This window comes from Branchiostoma lanceolatum, chromosome 3 (assembly GCF_035083965.1).
Source record: "Branchiostoma lanceolatum isolate klBraLanc5 chromosome 3, klBraLanc5.hap2, whole genome shotgun sequence".
In the NCBI taxonomy this organism is placed as follows: Eukaryota; Metazoa; Chordata; class Leptocardii; order Amphioxiformes; family Branchiostomatidae; genus Branchiostoma; species Branchiostoma lanceolatum.
In genome coordinates, this window is record NC_089724.1 from 20,261,298 (window position 1) to 20,283,818 (window position 22,521).

General features: G+C 41.6%; 1 protein-coding gene across 1 annotated transcript in view; it reads left to right on the top strand.

Annotated features, from left to right (window-relative positions):
* The first annotated feature begins 3,627 nt into the window (after nucleotides 1-3,627).
* The window catches only part of LOC136430931 (D(1) dopamine receptor-like), a 31,886-nt gene continuing 12,992 nt past the window's right edge, over nucleotides 3,628-22,521 (top strand). The window contains exon 1 of the mRNA XM_066422029.1: nucleotides 3,628-3,742. The gene's annotated coding sequence lies outside the window, so the exon portion shown is untranslated. The remainder of the gene's footprint in view (nucleotides 3,743-22,521) is intronic.

Consider the following 22,521-nt stretch of genomic DNA (forward strand, 5'->3'; position numbering starts at 1 on the left):
GCGGTGTTTTTTTGTATTTGATATTGCACGGGTTCAGTAGGGGTGACTGTCTCAGTCACCGAATATGTGGGATTGGTTGGAGCCGAAGAAAGTCGATGGTGAGACAGCTCCCGCCTGGTGTACTCTGAATAGTAAACATAATAGTAAAGACTTGTGATCCGCTTAGCTGTGTCTCGTCTATCCTTCCTGTAAGCACATTCTGTACCTCACATTCTGGAATGCAGGTCAACCGAAGTCGACGATTTATCTATGTTGGGAGAATAATCCGTGCTTTGCGATGGTTGCATCAGAATTCAATTTGAACCATATTACCACGCTGTAAATATGAAACAGATTTAGAATATGCAGTACAAGGAGTATATATCATTCTACACTGTTCATCTCCATTCACAATATATGTGACAATTTATGAATGGAGATGCTGTGACGAAAGAAAATCACTTGTGCAGTCATATCGCGTTGGTGTCCCTTCCTGTACGGTAGTGTGCCCCACATGAGAGGTAACGTAACATGACCAGTTATCGTGCACCACTAGTTATCGTCCAGTTTAGGTCATGTCCACATGTCGAGGTGTATTTTGCCAAAGCTACTTCTTATGAGCAATAAATAACGTCATAAGTCTGATCCTCCCTAGTCATAACTCTTCTTTATACAAAACAAAGAAATAGGTTTACGTCCAGCGACATAACAAGATAGACTCCTGAACCAGTAACAGCAAGTTTCATGGAAGCGTGATGCATGACGTATTTCATATGCAATTCGACACCGCGTACTTCATTATGTTTTTAATTATTGGTAAGGTTACGTTACATGTGGTATGTTATTAAGGTTTTGTTCTTACATATCGACACTAGTGTGTACAATTCTGCACAATCTCTAAAGCCAACATGTCAATAAGGACATGTCAGGTGACTTTTTTTTTTTAAATGAAGGTAGACCAGATATCAGCTGGATTTAATGTTTCCTTCATGAAACCATTTGCCTTTGCCCTGAGCTGTTATTTGTATGTCGTGCTCGCGGGGTGACTACTGATGGCAGGCACCGCGTACGGTTCAACTTATTCACCACAGGACGTAGTCTGACGTGCCTGACGTGTGTGTAGATCTTGTGCCTTTAGATGGAGGCAGTGCTGTGAATGAAGTACCATACTCGGGGAGATGATTATACTTATACCATGTAACGTTACCATGCTGGGGTTGGAAATGTGAGTACAGAATTTGAACAATCTTCCACTTATAGCAAGTGCGATATCATTACTTCTCGTGCACTGCAAGGCCCCGCGAACATAATTTCATCCAAATGCACAGTGCTAGCTATCAAGTGGGAAATTGCAATTGATTCCGGTGTTTCCCCGCATGGTTATAAAGTAGAGAAAGTGCATAAAGACTTTCGGTTTGGAAATGCTTCACGTCATGTCAAGTTATATACAAGTAACATGTCACTAATAGGTTAAAAGGAAATGACGCCACAGCTTATGCCCTCCTCCTTTCAACTGAATGTTTCAACAGATTACAAATGGTGCCACTGCCTAGATTACCATTATGTTCCACAGTAGACGCAGCTAATCGTTACCCACACACAATCAAACCATACTACTTTACTTTATTACTTTATTACGTCCATTATCCAACATACAAAAGTTGCAGGCAGCTAATCTTCCTGGGCATAAATTTGTAAAACATACAAACATAGGACATACAAACTACACAGAAGTCATTAGACTACAGCTACTATTTACATTGTACATCTGATATAATCGAGTAATTCATATTCATAGAAGCTTAGGCAAAACAGCATTATGAGCAACATGACCTACTCAGGTCTTTGATGAACCACCATGTTTTGCCCCTCTACTGCTCTAGCTAATTTGGAGTAATAATAGTTTTTGATGTATTGTGGGTCTGACTCTGCATCTCCTCTGCCCAGGCTACATCATTTCCCTATCCTGTTCGTGTGTCCATTTTATATTTGATTACCGAGCTAGGTATTGCATTTTATTCAATTTACCAATAACGCACGCCTCACGGTATATTCTTAGACTACGGCAGATGATATATATATAGAATCTCCATGGTGAAAATATGGCCACTTTGGAATGTAGCACTCAATTCGGTGCTTCTTGTCGTGAAATATGTAGCATTCGGTATGAAAAATAACGATTAAGATTTGTACATATATCAATCTATCAAAGAGACAGCGTCTCCTGTCCCCCGGCAGCGTGAAGACGTCAACACGTCTCCAGAACAGCGCCTTTCCTTCCCCCTAGACCTCACCTCATGTAGGTGCAAATAAATTACGCTACCAGATACGCCTCACCGGTCCTGGAACCTTAACAGTAGAGACCAGTGTACTCTCCAATGGGACTTAAGCATGTCTACTTAAAAACCCAGCTAATTTGATTTGGTTATCTAAAGCCGATGATATGGGTCCCCTATTGTGCCAATACGTCAACACCAGCGTGGAGACCACAAGCACTGCTTCTTGCATTGGTTCACGTAGCGACATTTCATTCACACTTGCCTTCCCTACCCGGTGTGTACACACTTGCCTTCTCTATGGACACCACACGCCTGGTCTGGAATCCAGCTAACAAAATTTTGTGATATCAACATAGAAATGAAACAGGCAAGATTCACTCTCTGCCACAACATGATCAAAGTCAAATCAGTCATGGCATATGAACTGCAAAGAACAAGGAATCGTTCTGCGTAAATCGAACGTCCGCCTAACCATCAGAAAACATATTTCACAGAAGGAAGTTTAACTATGAAGATAACTGATGATAAAAATCTTTTATAAACGTTAAGCACAATGTACTTGTAAGAAATCATGCTGCAAGGTAGCAGATCCAAGATGGCCGCTAAAATGGCACATGACACCTGGTTTCTTAAGTAAAATAACTTTTACTTATTTCTTACCTAGCTTAGATATTTCTAAGAGCCCTATTATTAGTTATGGATCGTTTAGTGACATTGGTAAAGGCTTGATGATGACTGGTATTCATAATCTCCAAAAAAGGCTTGTTTAGTACCTTTCCTGTGAGAAAATGTTATTTTTTACCGTTTCCATGGCAACCATTATAGAAATCTGCCTAATTCTACTTCAAAGTTACTTCAAATGTACCTAACAGGTCTTTGTATGATCTACATGTTTAGAAATACTCATGAAATATGGTTAATAATTACTCAAACCACATTAAATAACTTGCTAAAGACGATTTTTGGTCGTTATATGGATTTGAGTGACGTCACCATATAACGTAATAATTCCTAAAAAGCTGGATAATTGACATGATTATCATGCATATAGTGATAAAGTAGAGGAATGAACCTTTTCAAAAAAGTAAGTCACCCTTTGTCCCTCTGCTTGGTACCAAATTGCTATTTTGAGGGAGCTGGTCCATGGACTAAACAGTCTCTGTTGATATGATATCCATTTTCGGTCTACTTCCATACTTAATTTTGCGTGACTGCAATAATATCTACAAATGCTGAGCCTTAGGTATGGCAATTTGATCGACACCTACTCTGGGTTTCTTACTCTGTCTGCGATGCTCTGATTGGCTCGGTGATTCAGCTGCCTGTTTTTAGGCGTGACTCCGCCCACTACTTCAGGACTCTGCTGCATGTGCGGTCCAGACTGTATACGCTCCTGGCAGCCGGCTAACGGACTCACGGACGGCAGTCAACCTTACAGTCAGGATCTACTGTATTGAGGACATCTACTTAATACCAATATCACGGTAAGGGACTGTGTCTTTTTCACTTGCTAGTGAGTACGGGTGATCGTCTGTGGAATCGGCGTGAACAATTGACATGTTTTAGATCATACACTGTAGGATCTATTTATCACTTTTAAGTCTGCAGACCCACAGGCATCTTAGATCAAAACAGTATCATTCTGCATGTGTGTTTTTTTCATATAGATATTATTGTGCAGAAAATTATGTACACCTTTATCTTTCCACAAACGACTATCAAAATGACAAAGGCCCCGCTGAGAAAAATGTTTACGAATGTGTTCTTACACGATAAAAAATCATCTTATACTCAATATGTTCTTAAATTTGTGTATCATCCTCAACTGACATACCTGTTTGAAAAATGGACGCCAGCAGTTCAGTTCATCCACATGTGAGCCGTAATCATTGCCCGATCACCTTTAAACGTCCGAAAGCGCCATGTGCTGCCGCACTGGGAGCCATGATACTATTAGGAATTCCACTGAGCGTGCTGTAATTACCGTGGTATGTGATACTCTGTTATAAATAATAAAAGACGCGTCGACTAAGATGTGCGTACTTATCTGTAACGTGCTCTTAGAGCAGATCACGAGGCCAGTGATGATCTCAGCATGGCTATTAAACTCTGCATGATGGATAGTCTTACGTACCAGACTGTAAGAGCGATGAATTACACCAGAAAGTGGCCAATTCTTTGCCTTTTAGACTGCAATATATAACTAAAACAGATGGCAATGAGAGTTGGTTGACGGGTATTTTCCAACATCAATGCCCACTGTAATTTCCCGGGGACGTGATGTACGACAATTGTGGCCATATTTCAGGCGCGTTGACTCCACACATCGTTTCTAAGCCGCAATTCAATAGAATAAACCTCCCATGGATTCCGTCGTACACCATTGAATCGGAAAATGCATTCACAAAAAAAGAAGAAAATCCTTGGCCTTTAATCTATATCAACCGTTCGTTAAATCTTGACAGCTGTGATATAAAGCCTGAGCTGTCGTGGACGATGCTTACATTTAGCGGCACAGACGTCAAATAATCCGGATAAAAGTATTTCAAGTCTTTGGTGGTGATTGTGACGCAACCACAGCCACCGGTTCAGCACCAAGGTCGGCGAGGTCGCTCTGTGCCTATCCTGTTTCATCAGAAGATAGCATTGCCGTGAGTACCAACCACCATGCTAGCTCAGAGGGACTGTATGGCTACAACATCGGTTACATTTGGTTTACGTTCCATGAAATAAAAGGTAATGAAGCGTGAAATTGTTACAGTACAGACACGCTAATGCTTAGACAAAACAACTTTCATTTCTGTGTGTTAACGGGGTGAAGTAATGAAAATGCTATTCGAGTGTGGACTTCTGTGACAGGATAGAAAAAAAGCCCTATGGCTATGAAAATAGACACCGGATAGGTCCAGCTATTGAATTAGGAAAAATGATGGCGATAAAGGACACAGTCTTTCGTCGCAAATGTCAGCCCATTATGGTTTTGCGTTTCTAGTTGCTATTTTTGATGCCTTCCATCAGAAACAGCACGATGCTGAGCCTGTGAGAGCCATTTAACTTTGATTGAAAGCTAGCATTTACATATCGCTTTCTCTGTATTGAAGATTGGATATTCAAGCTTTTAAAAGCGTAAGCGTGGGTTACTTTATGTGCTGCTGAGTAACCTCAGATACGCTGTACTTAAGAACGGCTCTAGTTACTACCTTCCTGGAGGTATGCCATCGTAAGCCGCCACAAATGTACCACGGAGGATTGCTGCATTTACGAGCCTGATCGATATTTGGCACCTGGTTCTCACTGTACGAGTTTCTAATTTCATCTGCCTGATCAAAGCTATAATATCACCCCGTTACCTGACTCACCTTACCTTCCTACCGTAATGCGTTCTGCACACGAGCTATTCTGATAGCAGACAAGATGTCGTTCTTTCCGTGGAGATATCATCTGATGTCCATTTTCTCTCATCTTGTCTCCAATTTCACGCCAGCTAGCTAATTGACCTACAAGGACAAAGGATCAAAACGTGTATGCTGTGAAAAACACAGCGACTTTTTCAAACAGCTGGAAGATTTAAGACAAAGAAGGCGTAAGTTTCATCATAGCTTGACTGATTCAGGCACATCAAGCATACGCAGTTGCCGTTTCTCAAGAAATCACAGAGTGTCGTGATCTGCCATTACGATATTCTTCGCGCGTGCAACTACTTGTCTATACTCCCACATCACGCTTGTACAATAGCTATGAACACACTTTATAAGGGCACATGTTCGCATAGCCCTCTACGCCCACAGTGCACGGGTAGTATGTTCTAGTGCATTGTAAAGTGCACCTTGCAATACTAGTTCCAAAAAAAATAATCATATATATGTGGGGTTTGAAAATAAGTGGTTAGATAGTTTATATCCAAAGACGTATAATGACTGTAATCTTGAAGTAGCGCTTTTTGTCCTTCAGCACAGTATTAGAATACTTGAGGTATGTTATCTTGTCACAACATAGTGCTTCCTTAAAGAAGCCGGCCACCCAAGTGTGATGTGCACAAAAGAAAACTACTGGAACGAATTCATGAGCTATAGGTAAGGTGGTTACTGTCACCAAAATATAATTACCTGAATTAGGTATTCCTCAGTCGGAACTCCCGTCGCCCAGCAAGCATGAGCGTGTGTGGATGTAACCAGCCCACCTGTCCCTCCCCAATAATCCTTGTAATTGTAGTGCCGATTACCCGAGGGTCCGCAACAAATTTGATTTATTTGCAGTACTTTATCATCATCTCGTCAATAGGTCACAGCTCCAAGCGCCAATGTGTCTTCGAAGATGAATACAATGTGTAACTCCATGCCACAGAAGCACCAAGATCGTCTTGCTAAAAGTTGAAGCAGATTGATTTGGTATTTATTTACAACAAAGATGTGCACATCTTTCTTGTGCTCAAGCGCTCTGCTGAGCTAAGACTTGGCTGAGTGCCCCCCTGCATTGCCCTCATTTCAATATTATAATGACCTACGCGCTTGATAATGTATACGACATATCACGACATTCGTTACATAAGTCCCAAAGGTGTCATTCAATGTAGCCTGTTTTCACAATGGGATGTTTTACCAATGTCTTTACCCTACACGAACACTATGCTCCTAGTCATTTTAAAACGTTAAAACGTCTAGACGGGGTAAACATTTTCCGGCAGTTTTGGTACCGATGAAATATGGCAAGCAGCAACGGGGCGGAAGAGCTCATTTTAAGCCATGTTTTTAAAACTTCACAACAATTGTTTCCGCTTTCTAGTATCTCCTCTGTTTTCTGAACACTCATATCATGTCGCATGTACGATGTAAAAAAATACCTTTCAAGCGAGTCTGTCTGAGTCGGATTCCGTATCATAGGTAAGCAGTCGCAAAAACATTAGCGCGGGCTGCGTGTAATATCAGGTCCATTTGGTGGTAGTGACTGATTGTAAAAGTGCCACCTTCTCTTAACCCAGCAGTAGGAACCAAAAATAGACTAATAGATTGAAAAGGTTGAGAAGTTTAGTAACCGCCCGTAACCGCGCGTTTTCACGATCATCATCCTTCCCTGATCCACGGTGGTCTGTCACTAGGGTATTCTTTCCCGTTGCTACGCGCGTTCGACAAGGTATCGGGTTACCCGGGGCAACGTTTTGGCTAACGGCAAAACATTCATAGATAAACAAAATAGTAGGGACGGGAAAATTTTGTAGAAATAAAAAGAAATTAGCGAATTTGCAAACTTTGAATGTCGTCAATTTGCGCTGAATGGCTAATTTTTCTATATTTTGCTCCCAAACACGATTATTTTCAGGTTTTAGGGAGACCTCTTTTTCAGGCACACATCGCAAAGGCCTGGCTTTAAATGTCAATGAATATCTCTTATCTTCATATTTTTCGTCGACCAGGAACAAAACAAAACTTTGTGTTTTTGGAATTTTTTAATTTCTTATTCTAAGTATTGTGAATATCGACAAATCTGTGAAAAAATGGCATTTTTTGACATTTTTCGCACTCAATCACCCAAAATTCAAAGTCAAGGACATTTTTCAAAAATCCCAAAAACACAAACCTCGGGAAAACCGTTACGGTCATATTGAATCGTTAATGGAGTAAGGTGGATGTTTCTTGGAGCCGTATCATCACGATGTTTGAACGCATGTCATGCCGCACAGATAGGGGGAGGGGGTAATTAACACAGCCGTAAACAATCATTCAAATATTCAATGTCACGAAAAACGACGCCAGTTACTTCGTTACATGCTAGACGTTCACAACAAAGTGCCAGCATGGATATACTCTCCAGAAAACAGGTAATATTTGCGACAAACGTAATTTTTTTTCCTGAAGCGGGGAAAGGGGCCCGGTCGTGCAGATTTACAGTAAGAACTTCCAATGACCGCAGGTGACCCCGAATCGAACGCGCGTTCGTATTCGATTGCGTCATTTCGAACATCGTGGAACAGCGTTCGAATTCGGCTGGACATGGGAGTTTCTGAGCATGAATTTGACCACCGTGATCTCTTCGTTTTAACTCTTGGATGTATGTGTTTGGCGTGGGATGGGGTGGTGTTTGGTTGGTGATGCATTGCCTTCTGCAGAAAAAAAAAAGATTTATCAGTGTTGTAGCTAGGTTGCGCGCAGTGCTGTTGTTTTCCATTTTACCGTAATGTCTGGAGGGAAAAACTATGTATCGATGAGTCCCATCCGCAGGTGGAGTGTCTGAATTTGACAGCCGAAGGAGTAACCGTGCGCATTGTGACCTGAAGTCTAATGAGTAACGTGTAGTCTGTCAGGTTTTATCGCAATGTAGGTCTTATGTCAGTTTTAACACGGGTCGGAGCGGCGACATTTGATTCATCCCACGTTTTGTATGTCATACCCTTTAGATATTCCAGCCACGCAGGTGCTTTCTAGATCTAATTTTGTATTTGCCATTTAACTCCTGCTTGCCAGAGACAAGGAAAGACAGACACACCTGGGTCTACACTGTCCTGTCTAAATAAAGTCAAAAACGAGGTCACTATCATCGCCGCGTGTCTGGCAGTACTGGGGCGGGCCTCCATTGTTGCACCGGATCCCCCACATCCTATCACTGCCAGGTCCCGTTGGACTCTCCAGTTCCAGGTAATTGTTTGACTTCGCATTCCTGATTTTCCTGCTAGATTCCAATTTAGTATCACTCTGGGTAGGCACGTGCTTGACTTTCTCACAATGCGTCCCGGCGGCAGCGCAGCAGCAGCGCGGACGTTACACTAGCTTGCTTCATCGGGGTGGTAATAATTGTGCAAGAAGAGTGTAACTTTAGCAGTTCAACTTATAGATTTCTGCAATTGTGACTTCAGTTTCAAAATATACATCCTAAAATATCACACGTGCAATGTTGGTAATTCAAGAGATTATATTCTAATTAATGATACTGTGCAACTATATCTCAAACTTGAGATACTTTTATCAAAGGATGCAACTGCATTAAAATCCAGTGGTATCTCAATAGTTGTGGTAAAACAAAACAAAAGAAAACAGGAACATGTTCAACATTGCATTGGGATGTATTTGTCATCTTGTTCTTTTTAGACTTGCGGTTTAAATGGAATATCGACTGTAAACTTGAGGCGCTAAATGCTCATCGCTCCTACTATTGTCACTGAGATGGGGACACTGGTAATTGAATGTGACAAGACACTTTAGAGCCAGATTACTGTACCTAATCCCAGACGCGGCAATGGGCGACAGCCACTTTTCACAGTCGCACCCGGAATGTGAACTCGTGCGTGCGGAGAAAGGACAAGTGGCTACTCTAATGTGTTTTATTAACGAACTCAGTGAGAACTGTCTTTCCCATGAGGTCTGATCTCAGTCGGAAGATCCTGCCATCCATCTCAAAGTGAACTCTGTAGCCTACAACACGTGCAAAGTAAAGGTAAGTAGCTTTGGGCGTTCACAAATAATCCTCTTCATTATGTGTTCGAATCTTGTTGGTTTCTTGCGGCGATGGGGGGTGAATGCGAACTCAGTTGCTTTGAATCGACATCCGTTATTTGACAGCGCTACTTTACCACATTCGTCAGGTAAAATTTCACATCAGGAGTGATCATGTTTGCAGTTTCTATTGACGCAACAACTTCGTGTCGATATGTTTTCTTACAAAGGATCAAAAGCAGAGTGATTACGCACTCAAGTTTACCAGAACGTATGATGATGACTGCACCGTTTAACATGAATACATAAAGAAGTACAGTGTGCTCCGTATCGCTCAAGATACCAGCCTGACCGCCGATGTGCAAATGAAAACACACATTTCAACATGCGTCGGAAGTTGATGAAATGTTGTGCCCTCGAACAAAATATTGTAACAACATCGATTCCAACGTCCAACTTCGAAGCCCGGGAAATGCGCTAAAATATAGACCGGTCCGGAACATCTGTATCGAACGTTATCTCGGCACAGGTATGACATAAAGAGGAATAAATAAGCCGAAATGAAAACCAGATACAAGAATACACATAATCAGTTGCAACAGAAATATACCAATGTTCGAAAAGTTGGAAGCTTTGCAAACGTAGGACCGGCTTCCACCCGGGTACCCAACGAGGTAGTCGATAACAGGAAACATTGCAAGATGCAGAGGGGAATCAATATTGACAGCAACTCTTGAAGTTCTTTTTTCACACAGTGCCCAAAAGCAACTTAATGCAAATTAACAAATCCGGGATGTTAAATCATCATCACAGGATGAAAGGTGTAATTCTATTATCATCCTTATGCAACTCTGCAATCAGTTTTGTAGGACAAAGACGTTCGCCATAGCCATAGATGATTCCGTTTTTTAAAGTGATGAAATAATGTCCCGGGGAAGCCAGTTAGAAAAACCGGATTCAGCCTGGAGTCTTCGTCACACTGATAAACCTTCAGCAGACGATATGCACCACCAAGGACGCGTGATTTCATCGTTTAGAACATTGCCCCACCGCCATTTCATCAGGGCTGACATTGTTTAACGTTACATGTTTCATGAGTCTGACTGCCGATAAGATTTCTTCACGTTATATGGTCCCCATTAGCCACGGAATGGCGCCTTTGTCAATCCCTCAGTTTAGTGATGTTATCAATCTTGCCTGCAGTACCTCATTTCCATTCCTACTCTAGTGACGTTCATTATCAGAAATGCCTTACTTACGAAGTGAAAAGTAAATTTATTTCCCCTCCATTATGCCCTTTCGTTAGTTAGATAAAGGAATCACGATGTTCGCAGAAAGTGTTCTCAAGGTCAAGATTGATGGTAATGGAATTCTTCCCATAAACTCGCTGTCAGATTTGTAGATCAGTAGCTTCCGGGCTTCCTGTAGTCCCTTAAACAGTCTTGATGATCTCTCTTCACGTGATCCTGATTGGATAACAGCAGCATTATTGCCTACTCCGTACTGCGGGGGTATCATCTGCGTGGGACCTGCTGTCATTGTCGAGAATGTAGAGACAAAAGCCTTCTGTAAAGGTCACTGGATTATGTAATGCAGAAAGGAACGACTCCACAACTCCAAATGGTACGACAAATGGGTTAAGTGTAAATATAACTATCAATCTGGGACACCATGGAAATAAATTCTTCTTTCTAAAGCTCATGGATTCACTCGTGTGTATCTAGCCTTCCCTCGCTTGAGACAACACCGCAGATGATCTGTTCACACTATTATGTAACCACACACACGAATAGTCGTTAGGAGACCGATTGCCTAGTTTATACACCGCTGTACTTTTCTATGACATAGATCGTGCAGTTTGTGGTTTCACCTTTTACTCTAACTTGTAAGATACACAGGTTCTCAAACAGATGATTAATGCGAGGAGAAAATTGTGATCTGATTGCCTGTAAGGATGAACAACGATTCCGCCAGCATAAGGATGACGGCTGACATTGCTTTTCTGAGAATGTGACCTTCGTCTGATATTGTGGAGGTTTGTCATATGAGAATGGATGGTCGGACATAAAAGTAATACTACAATTCATGAAACAATAAATGAAACCAAAGGCAGTACAGAAAGCCACCATCATATCTATCTATCTATCCATCTAAATAGATATTTCTACAGATATGTGTCTACACTTTATATATACATGTATATATATTTATGTATTTTTATACACTTTATTACCTTCACCGAGAAGGTTATGTTTTGCACAACGTTCGTGAGTGTGTCTGTGTGTGTGTGTGTGTGTGTTTCAAGATAACCCGAGAAGGCCTTAATTAATTGTTATCTTAAGACCTCGAAATGATTAGATTTGGTGCTCCCTAGTGGCTTACTATGGTACTGCAGCGGAACTTCCGGGTTCGATATCTCGTGTTCTTGGCATGCTATGGACATGCTTTTTGAGTGGTAGATAGCTCTTGTATATATCTATCCATACATTTTATATATATAATATATTGCAATGACTTATTAGATGTAGTTTTAGTAATCTATGTCTTATATGTACAGTGACAGAGCCAAAGACAGATATAAGATCTGTAAAACAGTTCACTGTGAACTTCAAAAAGCGGCCCCAGGTAAAGAGATGCACACAATGTCACGTTCCTTCATGGGCACCAGGGTCTGAAAACACGATTAATATTCCAATGGTCGTGGTCTTAATTCCAAAAGCTTCCCAATAATGCATTTAATTCCCTTTTCCAATCCCGTCTGCCTCAAAATCAATCTGCTTTTCCATGGGGATGCTTACGATTTGCATGAATGACCCTACTGTGGTGCGCAAGGTTGGTGGAAGTCACACAACAGTGAACAGAGCAGTGATGAAGCACCACCAGCCAGCATGTGGTCTGTTCTACGTATGTTATGATTGATTAATCACTTACACTTATTCACTGTTTAGCCGTTATGAGTGCTACGATCATATTTTTTTTCAAATAATTAACATCAAAACGTAACTATGATGTTGTCATGCTACCAAATAACCATGTTTGGGGATGGCCCCAAAACGTGGCTCTTCTACATCAGATTCTACAGACATTTCAGTCACACCATCGCCCTACCAGCCGCTCCCATGGCCATATCTTTTTCCCCCGTCCCACAGAGTTTATCTGATTTACTACCGTATCATCTATTCCATTGCGTAAGCTTCCAACAGAAGCTAAGCTTATCACGTCCTTGTTATATAGTAGATATGTTATATGTGATCCTGGAGGCCGTATTTTATTGGATTTCATGGCCTTGAAAATTATCTTTACCGTTGCCCACGTGTGGACCCTGATGTTTAATCATGAAGTTTGTCAGACAGGTTGAGCCTCTGCCTGCTGTCTACGATTGATTCTACACTGATCCTAAGGGCTCTAAGTAGATTCAGTTTGATCCTGCAGACCGTAAATAAACCAAATGCGTGGCGTTCATATGTGTATATTTCGTGGCATCCTGTATTTGTTGCGGCTGCTGTTGCAAGAGAGAACGAGGACATGTTGCAAAGTATTTAGCTTTGATGATATCACCAGCTATTATAACGTTACGTGATTAAAGTCGGTGATCAAGTAAATCTAAATATCTGTCTATCATGAAAATAAGATGCCCACTACAGGCGCTGTATATCTTTTCATCATATCTCATTTCTATCTTATCCCAGCAGTCACCAAGTTAAGTTGAGCAGTAAATTAGAAATGTATCGTGGTCTTTTTTTTCAGTCGGTCTATTTTGTCATTAGACCTGACCAGAAGCACTGGTGAACATACCACCATTGTAAGCCTCCTGACTGGTTTCGGCAACTACATCAGAGTTCTGCAATAGTAACTATGTCCATCAGTAGACAAGGCGTGTAAAACTTCACACCGTGTTCCGGGATGACTGGACCAATTCTGAGAGGCTATACGTTTGGTACAGGAAGTGTCACGCGCAATAACTAGTGTTCATTAAGAGATAGATAGATAGAGAGTGAGAGAGAGAGGGGGAGAGAGATAGCGAGAGAGATGTTATCCGACCGTAACGCAGGACATGCGTGTATCTGATATGTGAAAGTGCACTTTTAACCATGTCGTATGTATATATTTTTTTAATGAATATTTGATAGATAAGGCAATGTTGCTTTACGATATGGTGGCTTACAGATGGCTCATGATGTGCCTCATCCAATATGTTTGAGCTCTTGCCAAGAACAGCGGCTTATCGGATGAATATCACTCATGCGGCGGGGAGGCAATTGTTCCATTCATGATTCAGGCGACAACATGTATCTTTCTCCCTGGTTGGTGCATATTACGGACATTTAACTGATGGAGACTGCGTATCTGCCTTTGGAAGAATACCGCCCACGTACAGGGAAGTTGTCTTGGTGTCTTTGTTAAAGTTTGTTTTGTACCACTTCATCTACATGTGCATGTCCGGGTTCTAGGTTGGAGAAAAGAAGATTTTTGATCGCATGATTCTGTACATGCACAGTGGTAGGAAGACCAGTAGCGATGTCCTAGCTTGCACGTTCCTGACCTTGCCTGGCCAGGCATTATAAACAGAAACGTGCTACATGTCGATCACCGACGAGTCACATTAACAGGAGAAATAGTTCTATCTCCTCTGGCTCGGAATTTGTCCCTTTCAATTTGCTGATGATTGTTGACATTAGACGAATATTCTACTTGTGTCAGAGACGATCTGTAGACCATGCTACACGGTACATGTAAGGCATTTCACCATGGTTCCCTGAGCGGGTTACGTAACATCGCGGGGCACCAGCCTTGCTTATGTAATAAAAGTGATGGATTACCAAGTTCCCCTCACTAATGATTTCCGCAGCCGTTAATACTTGAGGATCAAACCTGGGTGGTATCACATGGGTTGATTGGTCAACAAGAATCATGTGAATGTCGGTAAAAGTTTAATACGATACGCAGGAAGAGTTAAAGGGTAAACAACTGACATGGGCATTTACATATAGGTGCAAGGCGCGCATAGGAAAATGGTTCACGAGACGATTAGTTTGCATGTTTGATCTGATGTATTTTGCCCCGCATGTGTTGCTACAGTAGTCACCAGTATTGTGTTTGTGAGAACACATCAAACACTCGACCCCGCGTAAATACATAGTGCAGAGGTTAATTGGAGCTCTTGTCATTTAACTGTAATATGCTGGAACTCCGTCGTGACGTCTATGTATCTATCTGTCTCCAAGGAAATGACGTCAACACCTGTCAACAGCTTGTGTTCGGCATCAGTACCAAGACATCTCCTAAGCACAAAGTCGATACGAGCAGAGTTTCATGCACAGCAGGATGATTATGGATGTCTTTGTCAAGTCTTCAATGTCCATTAGCAGTCACATATAAGCTTTTGTAAACTTTCACCTCCATTAACATTAAATCGCCGGGTTACATAAATTTTCCAATTTCAAAAAGGGGGTTTGAGAGATCTCTAGTGCAGCACCACCAGACAGGTTAGATTTACAGGTGTGCATTAAACTGGGGGGAGGGGGAGTCGGGTTGGAGATCTGTTTGAACATATCTTTTCAGGGTGGCGGAATTATGTACCCTGGTGGAATTATGTTATAAAGCCATACTGCAGACTGCTAAGGCACCATTCTTCCTCAATCCTGGTATTTAGGTGGCCTTTTCCAATTCTGGTCGTTGAAATTACCAAACCCAATAAGGCTGTTACAAACTCGGATTCTGCCCTTTACATCGATATGATCTATTGATTTCCTGTGTTCCTTCGGGACGTCCTACGCCTGTGACGTTCTCCGTGATACAGATCAGTAGTCACAGGTATCTCAGACACTCTCGGAACAATATTGGATTCTTACTAGTTCAATAGAAGTGGAAGGATCAGGCTAAATCTGCACTTGACAAACTGAGGCGATCACTAAGCATCGTGAAGCACATCAGCACTTTCTTCCCAATATCAACACTTTGCTCTCTGGCTGTTCCCAAGCCACAGCGAGACACATTCAGAAGAATTCAATGTCTAGAACATTCTACTACCAGGCACACCTACGGTCCCAAGTGTTTTCTCAAACGACATAAACGAAGGAACATACACCAACTTGTATTTTGTTATGTGCTTTTGTGATACCTGTCCGTATAAGGATATGTGTTAAAGGATTCATTACCCTCGCAGTATGTTTTTAGTGCCGTTTGAGGTTGGGTTTGTGGCTGAATTTGTTTCTTTGTGGACAGCGCAAGTCTAGAAGCTGAGGATGGATGATTATGACATTTGGTAGGTGGGTAGGTGTCGGGAAAAGGAAGGTCAGGTTCGATATTGGGTATCCTAGCGGTATGGATACTGCAGAAGAACTTCCTATTTCTCGTATCCTGGACATGTTATGCTCTATGTTCGTGATGTTTGTGTGATAGAAAGTGGTAGAGCCCATAGGGGGCTTTTTGGGGAGAACTGCATGATCCGATTTTGCTTGAGACTTTGAAAAAGATTAACTCAAGAAGGAGTTGACTGATCGCCGTGATGTTCGGTATGTAGATAGCTTACGTAATGCGGAGTACAAGTAGATGCTAATTATGCATATCAGAATCCACTTTTCATCATTTAGAGTAGATATCATCAATCTGCTGCGTAGGCGTCCCACTATAATACTACCATGTGCACAAGCATATGACAAGTGTAACTGAGAAAGAGAGTCATGCAAATGAAGCCCTTAATTTTCATGAATATATTGATGAGAGAATACGATACTTCAGTATTGGTAAACAACGGGAATTCCATACTTACGGCATTTGGAAGTTCAGGGAAGGTGAACATCGTTAGATATAGTTTAAAAAAAAATACAAATCAGAACTTCATTCGCATAATTGATGAGGAAATGCTAAAATAGCCTTCTTTGTGTAAATAGGACTTTCATCTTTTCGACAACATCTGTTATTCAGATGAAGAAAATAATCAATTGATATAATCTCTGCAACTTAGGACATTATTTGCATAATCAATGAGAGACCTTTGAAATACGCCAGTCGTAAAGGTTTGACGAAGGTATGAGGTCGTAGTTAGGACGATATGTTTATGGATTTAGTAGGACTTCAATCATATCATATTTTGTCTGATCCTTATGACTTCAATGAAAAACGGGTCGATTCGATTTTTTAATGAAGAAACAAAGGCTCGAACAAACAAATAAACAAACAAACAAATAGTAGATATGATGTTTCTTCATGACGCCTTCATCGTTTATCTGTTATAGTTGGACTTCATCAGTACTTTGTTGATGCTTTTCACATTGACGTTATGTTTTCTCCATCTTTGTAATTGTCCAGAAAAACTGTACCAATGGAACTACTTTATGGCTATTTCCACAGATAACCTACATTTGAAAACGATTCATATTCACCAAATGTACGTGTGAGGCATAGCTATTCGACGGGCGTACTGAAGCACTTAAAGAGTTACTGGTCATGCGCGTGCGTTTCTAGATTAAATTCTATAACTAATTGCAAAGTTAAATTCCGAGGGACTTTGTAGTGATTTCCCCTTCCTGTGATGCCGGCCCTCCTGCCCTCGACTCTGCCCCAGCACGACACGGACTGCAGGGCCGGGTCCATCGGGACGGGTCGGCGTCATGGTAACGTCATTCAAGGACGCAAACGGTTATTCTAGGCTCTAAATATTCCAACTGTCAGCATATCTGTACCTCATCAGGACCCAAATAATCAAGTGTACTAATCAAGTAATACCGGCGCGCTCTTGCATTACCGTAGGCTATTGTGGCCTACAGTTTGAAATATTTTAGAGCAGTAGTAGTAAGAGAAACGAAAACATGTTTGGCGACCAATAAAATTAATGAACGCATTTCTCCTATTTGCTAGACTTCCTCTTTCTTTAGTCTGTCAATACCAGCCAAACAGCCTAGGGCTGTCACTTTGAAGCTCTGTTCCATTCGCAAAATTACTTCTGAAAAGGAAATTGCAATAAGACATCCACACAACTGTCATACAGTTGGAAAAGCAACTATTAGCCTTCTGACGTCAACGAAAAATACACTTGGGGACAAATTGAGCAGACAGCAAGAAACATCTGGGCTTTATCATGACATTTTGTAATATACCTGTGCGTTCAACAGCAAAATTAGAATTAATCTTTTTTATTAGTATAAAGTTGTGTGGATGTTCTTGAGGCTTTATAACGGATTCTGGCGACTTATCAGACAAATGTCACAGTGATACTCAACATACATAAGTCCTGTCGGTATCCCTAAGAGGAAGATGCAACTGCTTGTTACAGAGAAAACTGTCAGAGTTAGCATGATGCATGGTGTTCAAGTTTAGTTCTTGTCAGGTGCATTTGCCGCCGGCTCCTCGCGTGGTCATTTGACATCCTCTGGTTAGCTAATTGATTGTCTTGGAGCTAATGCCTGTTTAAACATACCACACCAAGACGCATGGCAGTTTGTTGAGGCGTTATCAAAGACCACGTTGTCACAATTGATTGTCATGATTTGTTCATGAAGCGCGAGCGAGCCTAACCTATCCAATCCTTCTTCAACCTGTTTCTTATCTTTGTTGCCAACGTTAGCGAAACAAATTACTTCCGAAACTTTTCGAAACTTTGAACTTGTTTTCTGTAAGAAAAACGATCTGTAGAAACCATCAGTTCGTACGACCAGACCAGAAGCTGCTGGGCCCCTCTCCATCAAATGCAGACCTCATGATTAGAGGAACGCTCTTAACATCCCAGTGTCATCGCAAGGTTGGTACGAGCACCTGCAACAAACGATAAAACCTCGGTTTCGTGACTATGTCGAAGTTTGAATTCGTCTTTCACTATGGAACAGTCACGTAACCAACACAGGAGGTCATCTGCAAACGCTATTAGGACAGGTTTACTTTGATTCATGCCAAAACGCACACACTTTTCTTTACGGATAGAGTAAAGTTTGGTTCGGACCTATTTACGCGCAGAACCTATTTACGTCCGGTTTGGCTCATGTCCACATGTCGCGGTGTATTATGCAAAAGCCTGTTCTCATGAGCAATAAAGAACATCATAAGTATAATCCTTAACCATCTCTTTAATTCTTGCACAGCAAAACATAATGGCCATGCGTTTACCACGTGAACGCCACGTGCCGCGCATGTGGGGGAAATTTACAGATAAACATTGTTTTTTTTCCATCGCGTTAAGCAAGTGGCCGGACAGACATAGTGATTTTACTATCATTTGTCTGCAGACTACTTTGGACAGTTACTGTGCATTTTTTTCTGATCTATGTTCTTCAAGCATAGCGCTAGAAGGGAAAAGATTCAGATGTGGACGATAATGGGTTACCCTAGCACAATTCTTCATCATATACCTCAGTATAAATACATGCTCGCATGGCGTTAAACAGGCGGAGAAAAACTTACAGACCATGCATTTTCTTTTTAGAAAAGCTGATATTTCTGCACATGGCTTTGAAATTTGGCTCTGTCCGCGCGGTTTTAAGATAAATACGTTTTGAATAAATCGGACGTTAATTGGTCATCTTACGTTAGATTTAGATGGATTCATTAATTTGACATATCGAACAGTAGAAGATGCCTATCCATTCATGTCCTGTCTAAGTGCTCAAGCCAGAGACTGGCTCCTCCATAATATTCCTCCATTGTGTCCTGCTACCTTTATTGTTTCACGATCTAGTCTTTCCATCAGAAGCTTTCAAATGACTCAAATTCTACCGAAGGCTACTTGTAATACGTTTTTGTTACCCATAGCTACATCTACATGATTCGTGTTATTTAACGAAATGGGTTGAAGTTTTTTGAGTGCAATTTTCATGCGTATGGCGGTGATTGTCCCCGGTGGTGATACTTTCTTGAATCAAATGCTATGGAAATTCAGGATTCAGGAAATTACTACCCTCCATAAAAAGAAGCCCATGTAGGGCACCGCTTCACCAGTTGAATTAGACTTTCAGACCCACTTGCGTGTGTTCAACAACAGTTTACTTCACTACACCTCAAGGGTCTGTCGCAGATATTGGTTGACTTGTGCTTCACCCCAGGCTGTAACATTTTCTAGGTAATGACTAAAGATAACAAAATTCATTCAGCATGATAAAACGTTTTACTGCTGCATTCAGCCAATTTTCCAGACCACGAATCCAATGTCTTAGATACACAGACGTGATATCTGAGGCGTGTATGTCCTGTATCTACTCGTATTTTTGGTCGTATATGGTACCCGCACATGATGTGGGGTATTCAGTGGATCACTAGTACTGTTTTAGTTGTCGATTATTTGATTGTCGATCACAGAGAATGGAAAATCATCATGCATGAATGGTTCACCATGCCGGGGAGATGAAAGATGGTAGAAGGTCGCGCATGTCATTGTTATTGCCTAGTAATATACGCGTATGTGGACATATGTGTATGCCGCCAAAATATACACATCTTGGATCCCTTTATTCAGATATAGATTGCACACATCGGATTACTCTAGGGAAGGTCTCCCAGCAGCCATTAGCTATAGATACATGTGGGTATGTATGAAGATTTGCAATTTTGTGACGTTTTCTTATATAAAGTAAGATGATGTGATTCTTAAGGTTTCATTCGTACTCCTTGTGCAAAGTCCACTCCAATTAAGATTTTATTGAACGAGTACAGTGCACCATCACGAGCTCTGTTGAACTTCCTTGCCATGGAATACATTACTTCCATTTAGCATATTGGGTAAGATCATTGGATGCACGTCTCCATTGACTTCTCTAATCACATGCTTCTTCGTGCGAACTTCGCGATGTTATCTGTGAATCTTTCATTCTATTGGTCTGTCTCTGTGCCGCCTGTTGACGTGAATGGTCAGGCTACCAATCACGGTCGGCTTCCGGGCCGATGAGAAAAGATTGTTGTGGACTGTAGTCGAGTCATCCCCATTCATCCCTCCGCCGGTTCTCTTCAACGGGAAGGTCGGCTATCTTGGCGGGAGGCGCTTCTCAGTGAGCTTGACTGGGCCGCCTGACCAGATCAACAACGTCAGTCGCTTTCATATTGCAGTTATCGAGTCTACCTTGTAGTACCCAGTCCTCGGCGGCGTCATTTTAGGATACGCTCTATCAATCTTACATTTGTGAACGTCGTAATGTAAAGGTAAGTCACGCTTACTACTTAGGCAAGCCCCGCTTCAGTGATGTTAGAGTCATAAAACGACTTGAATCCAGGATCACGTACCCAGAAAAGACAGTTGCAGGTCACTGCCGAGGACTATTAGATAGGGCACATTTCCTCTCATCTCCTTCGTTTTCTGTAGGCTCGGCGAATAGCGCGAATAATGTGTAGTGCGGTATCCCAGCCGCCCTCAGGCTGTCAGTCCGGTCAGACCATCACACTCTCGCTGATTCTGAGCTGGCCGTCCCCGTGCTTCAGTATAACGGCACATTTCAAAGGGTCGTTTGTGTACCAGGTCCACTTAAGACTTTAACGACAGAACCCATTGGAGCACAGCTGAGCAAGCGTTCCTTAATTAGCCTCTCCTTCTGAGGTGTATCGAAGGACCCTACTTGGTGTCAGTCCTACACTAGTGGTGTAACACCTTGGCACGAGGTAAGGGGGATTTACTGTTTTCTAATCACGTACATGCCTTCGTAGGCATAAATCGTATGCGCAAATAAGTCAGGTTCCTTTCATGAGAGTTTCGCACTTTCTGAATTTGTTCGTGAACTGAGGCGTAAATTTGTGACCACTGCAACCGCAAAATGAATTGTAGTTAAATGCTTTATCCTTAATTCAGACTATCATTCTGCCCTATTCGCAATGTGGCAGCACAACCGTCCACAGGTACAGTGAGTACCAAAGGTTCAAACAAACAAGCAAACAAACTGTGGACATTTTTTGGTGCGTTCATTGAGCTCGAGCTTAACCTGGTCTGTTTTCTTATACCATATACCCGGCGACGTCTCACGATCGTACGAGCAGAGTAGCGATATCGATTCGGGCCCTGACGCATTCATTCATTCATGAGTACAGAAAATATGTTCCTAAATCTTATTTTTTCGTTCTACACTTGTGCTCTATCCTTTCTATTCTTCTTAACCTCATGGCGCTCATTCCATGTGTGCACACCGGGGCTGCCGCAAGTAAAAACCACATAACGGTCGGTGTAGTGAAACAACTTACAGGCAAATTTCAGGTTTTTCTTCCATCTTTGTATGTATGGAGGGAAACAGACTGGTTATTCCTATAGCTAAGTAAATGCAGCAAATTGAATAGCTGTAATACAATGCTATTAATTCCCTGATTGATAGGCGCCATTGTAAGAGCATATGGTAACGTTACATATCTATTGCTAACGGCGTATGGCACACGTACGTTTCTGCTTGTAAATATACTGCCACATTTTATATATTGATACATGTAGGCCGTCTGCACAGGCATATCGCCTGTGCGACATATGGTTATCTCTGACATGCAAATGCTTCACGCTATAAATAACCCCCATTAATGCATATTTTATCACCATGGCGAAGATCAGTGCAGAAACTTGACCTTCATGCATATTTAATACCTACTTCCATATAACTGTCAAGTTCGATTTTTCGCAATTTCAACAGACCAGTAGAATCGTCCATACACATAGTGTCTCTGTATTGTACAGATCCACAGATTAAAGCAAAAGTGTTTCTCCTACTTTTTATTTACCGCTATATAACTCAAATCCTTTGAGGAGTCACACACCAACAAAATCACATCTTAACGTTACCTTCGGAAGATGTCAGCTAATACGAGACTTGGTTTGTTACATTATCTGAAAAGAGATGAGAGTTTTGCAGTTTAATGTGCCCGAGAACTTGACCTCACACAAGCGT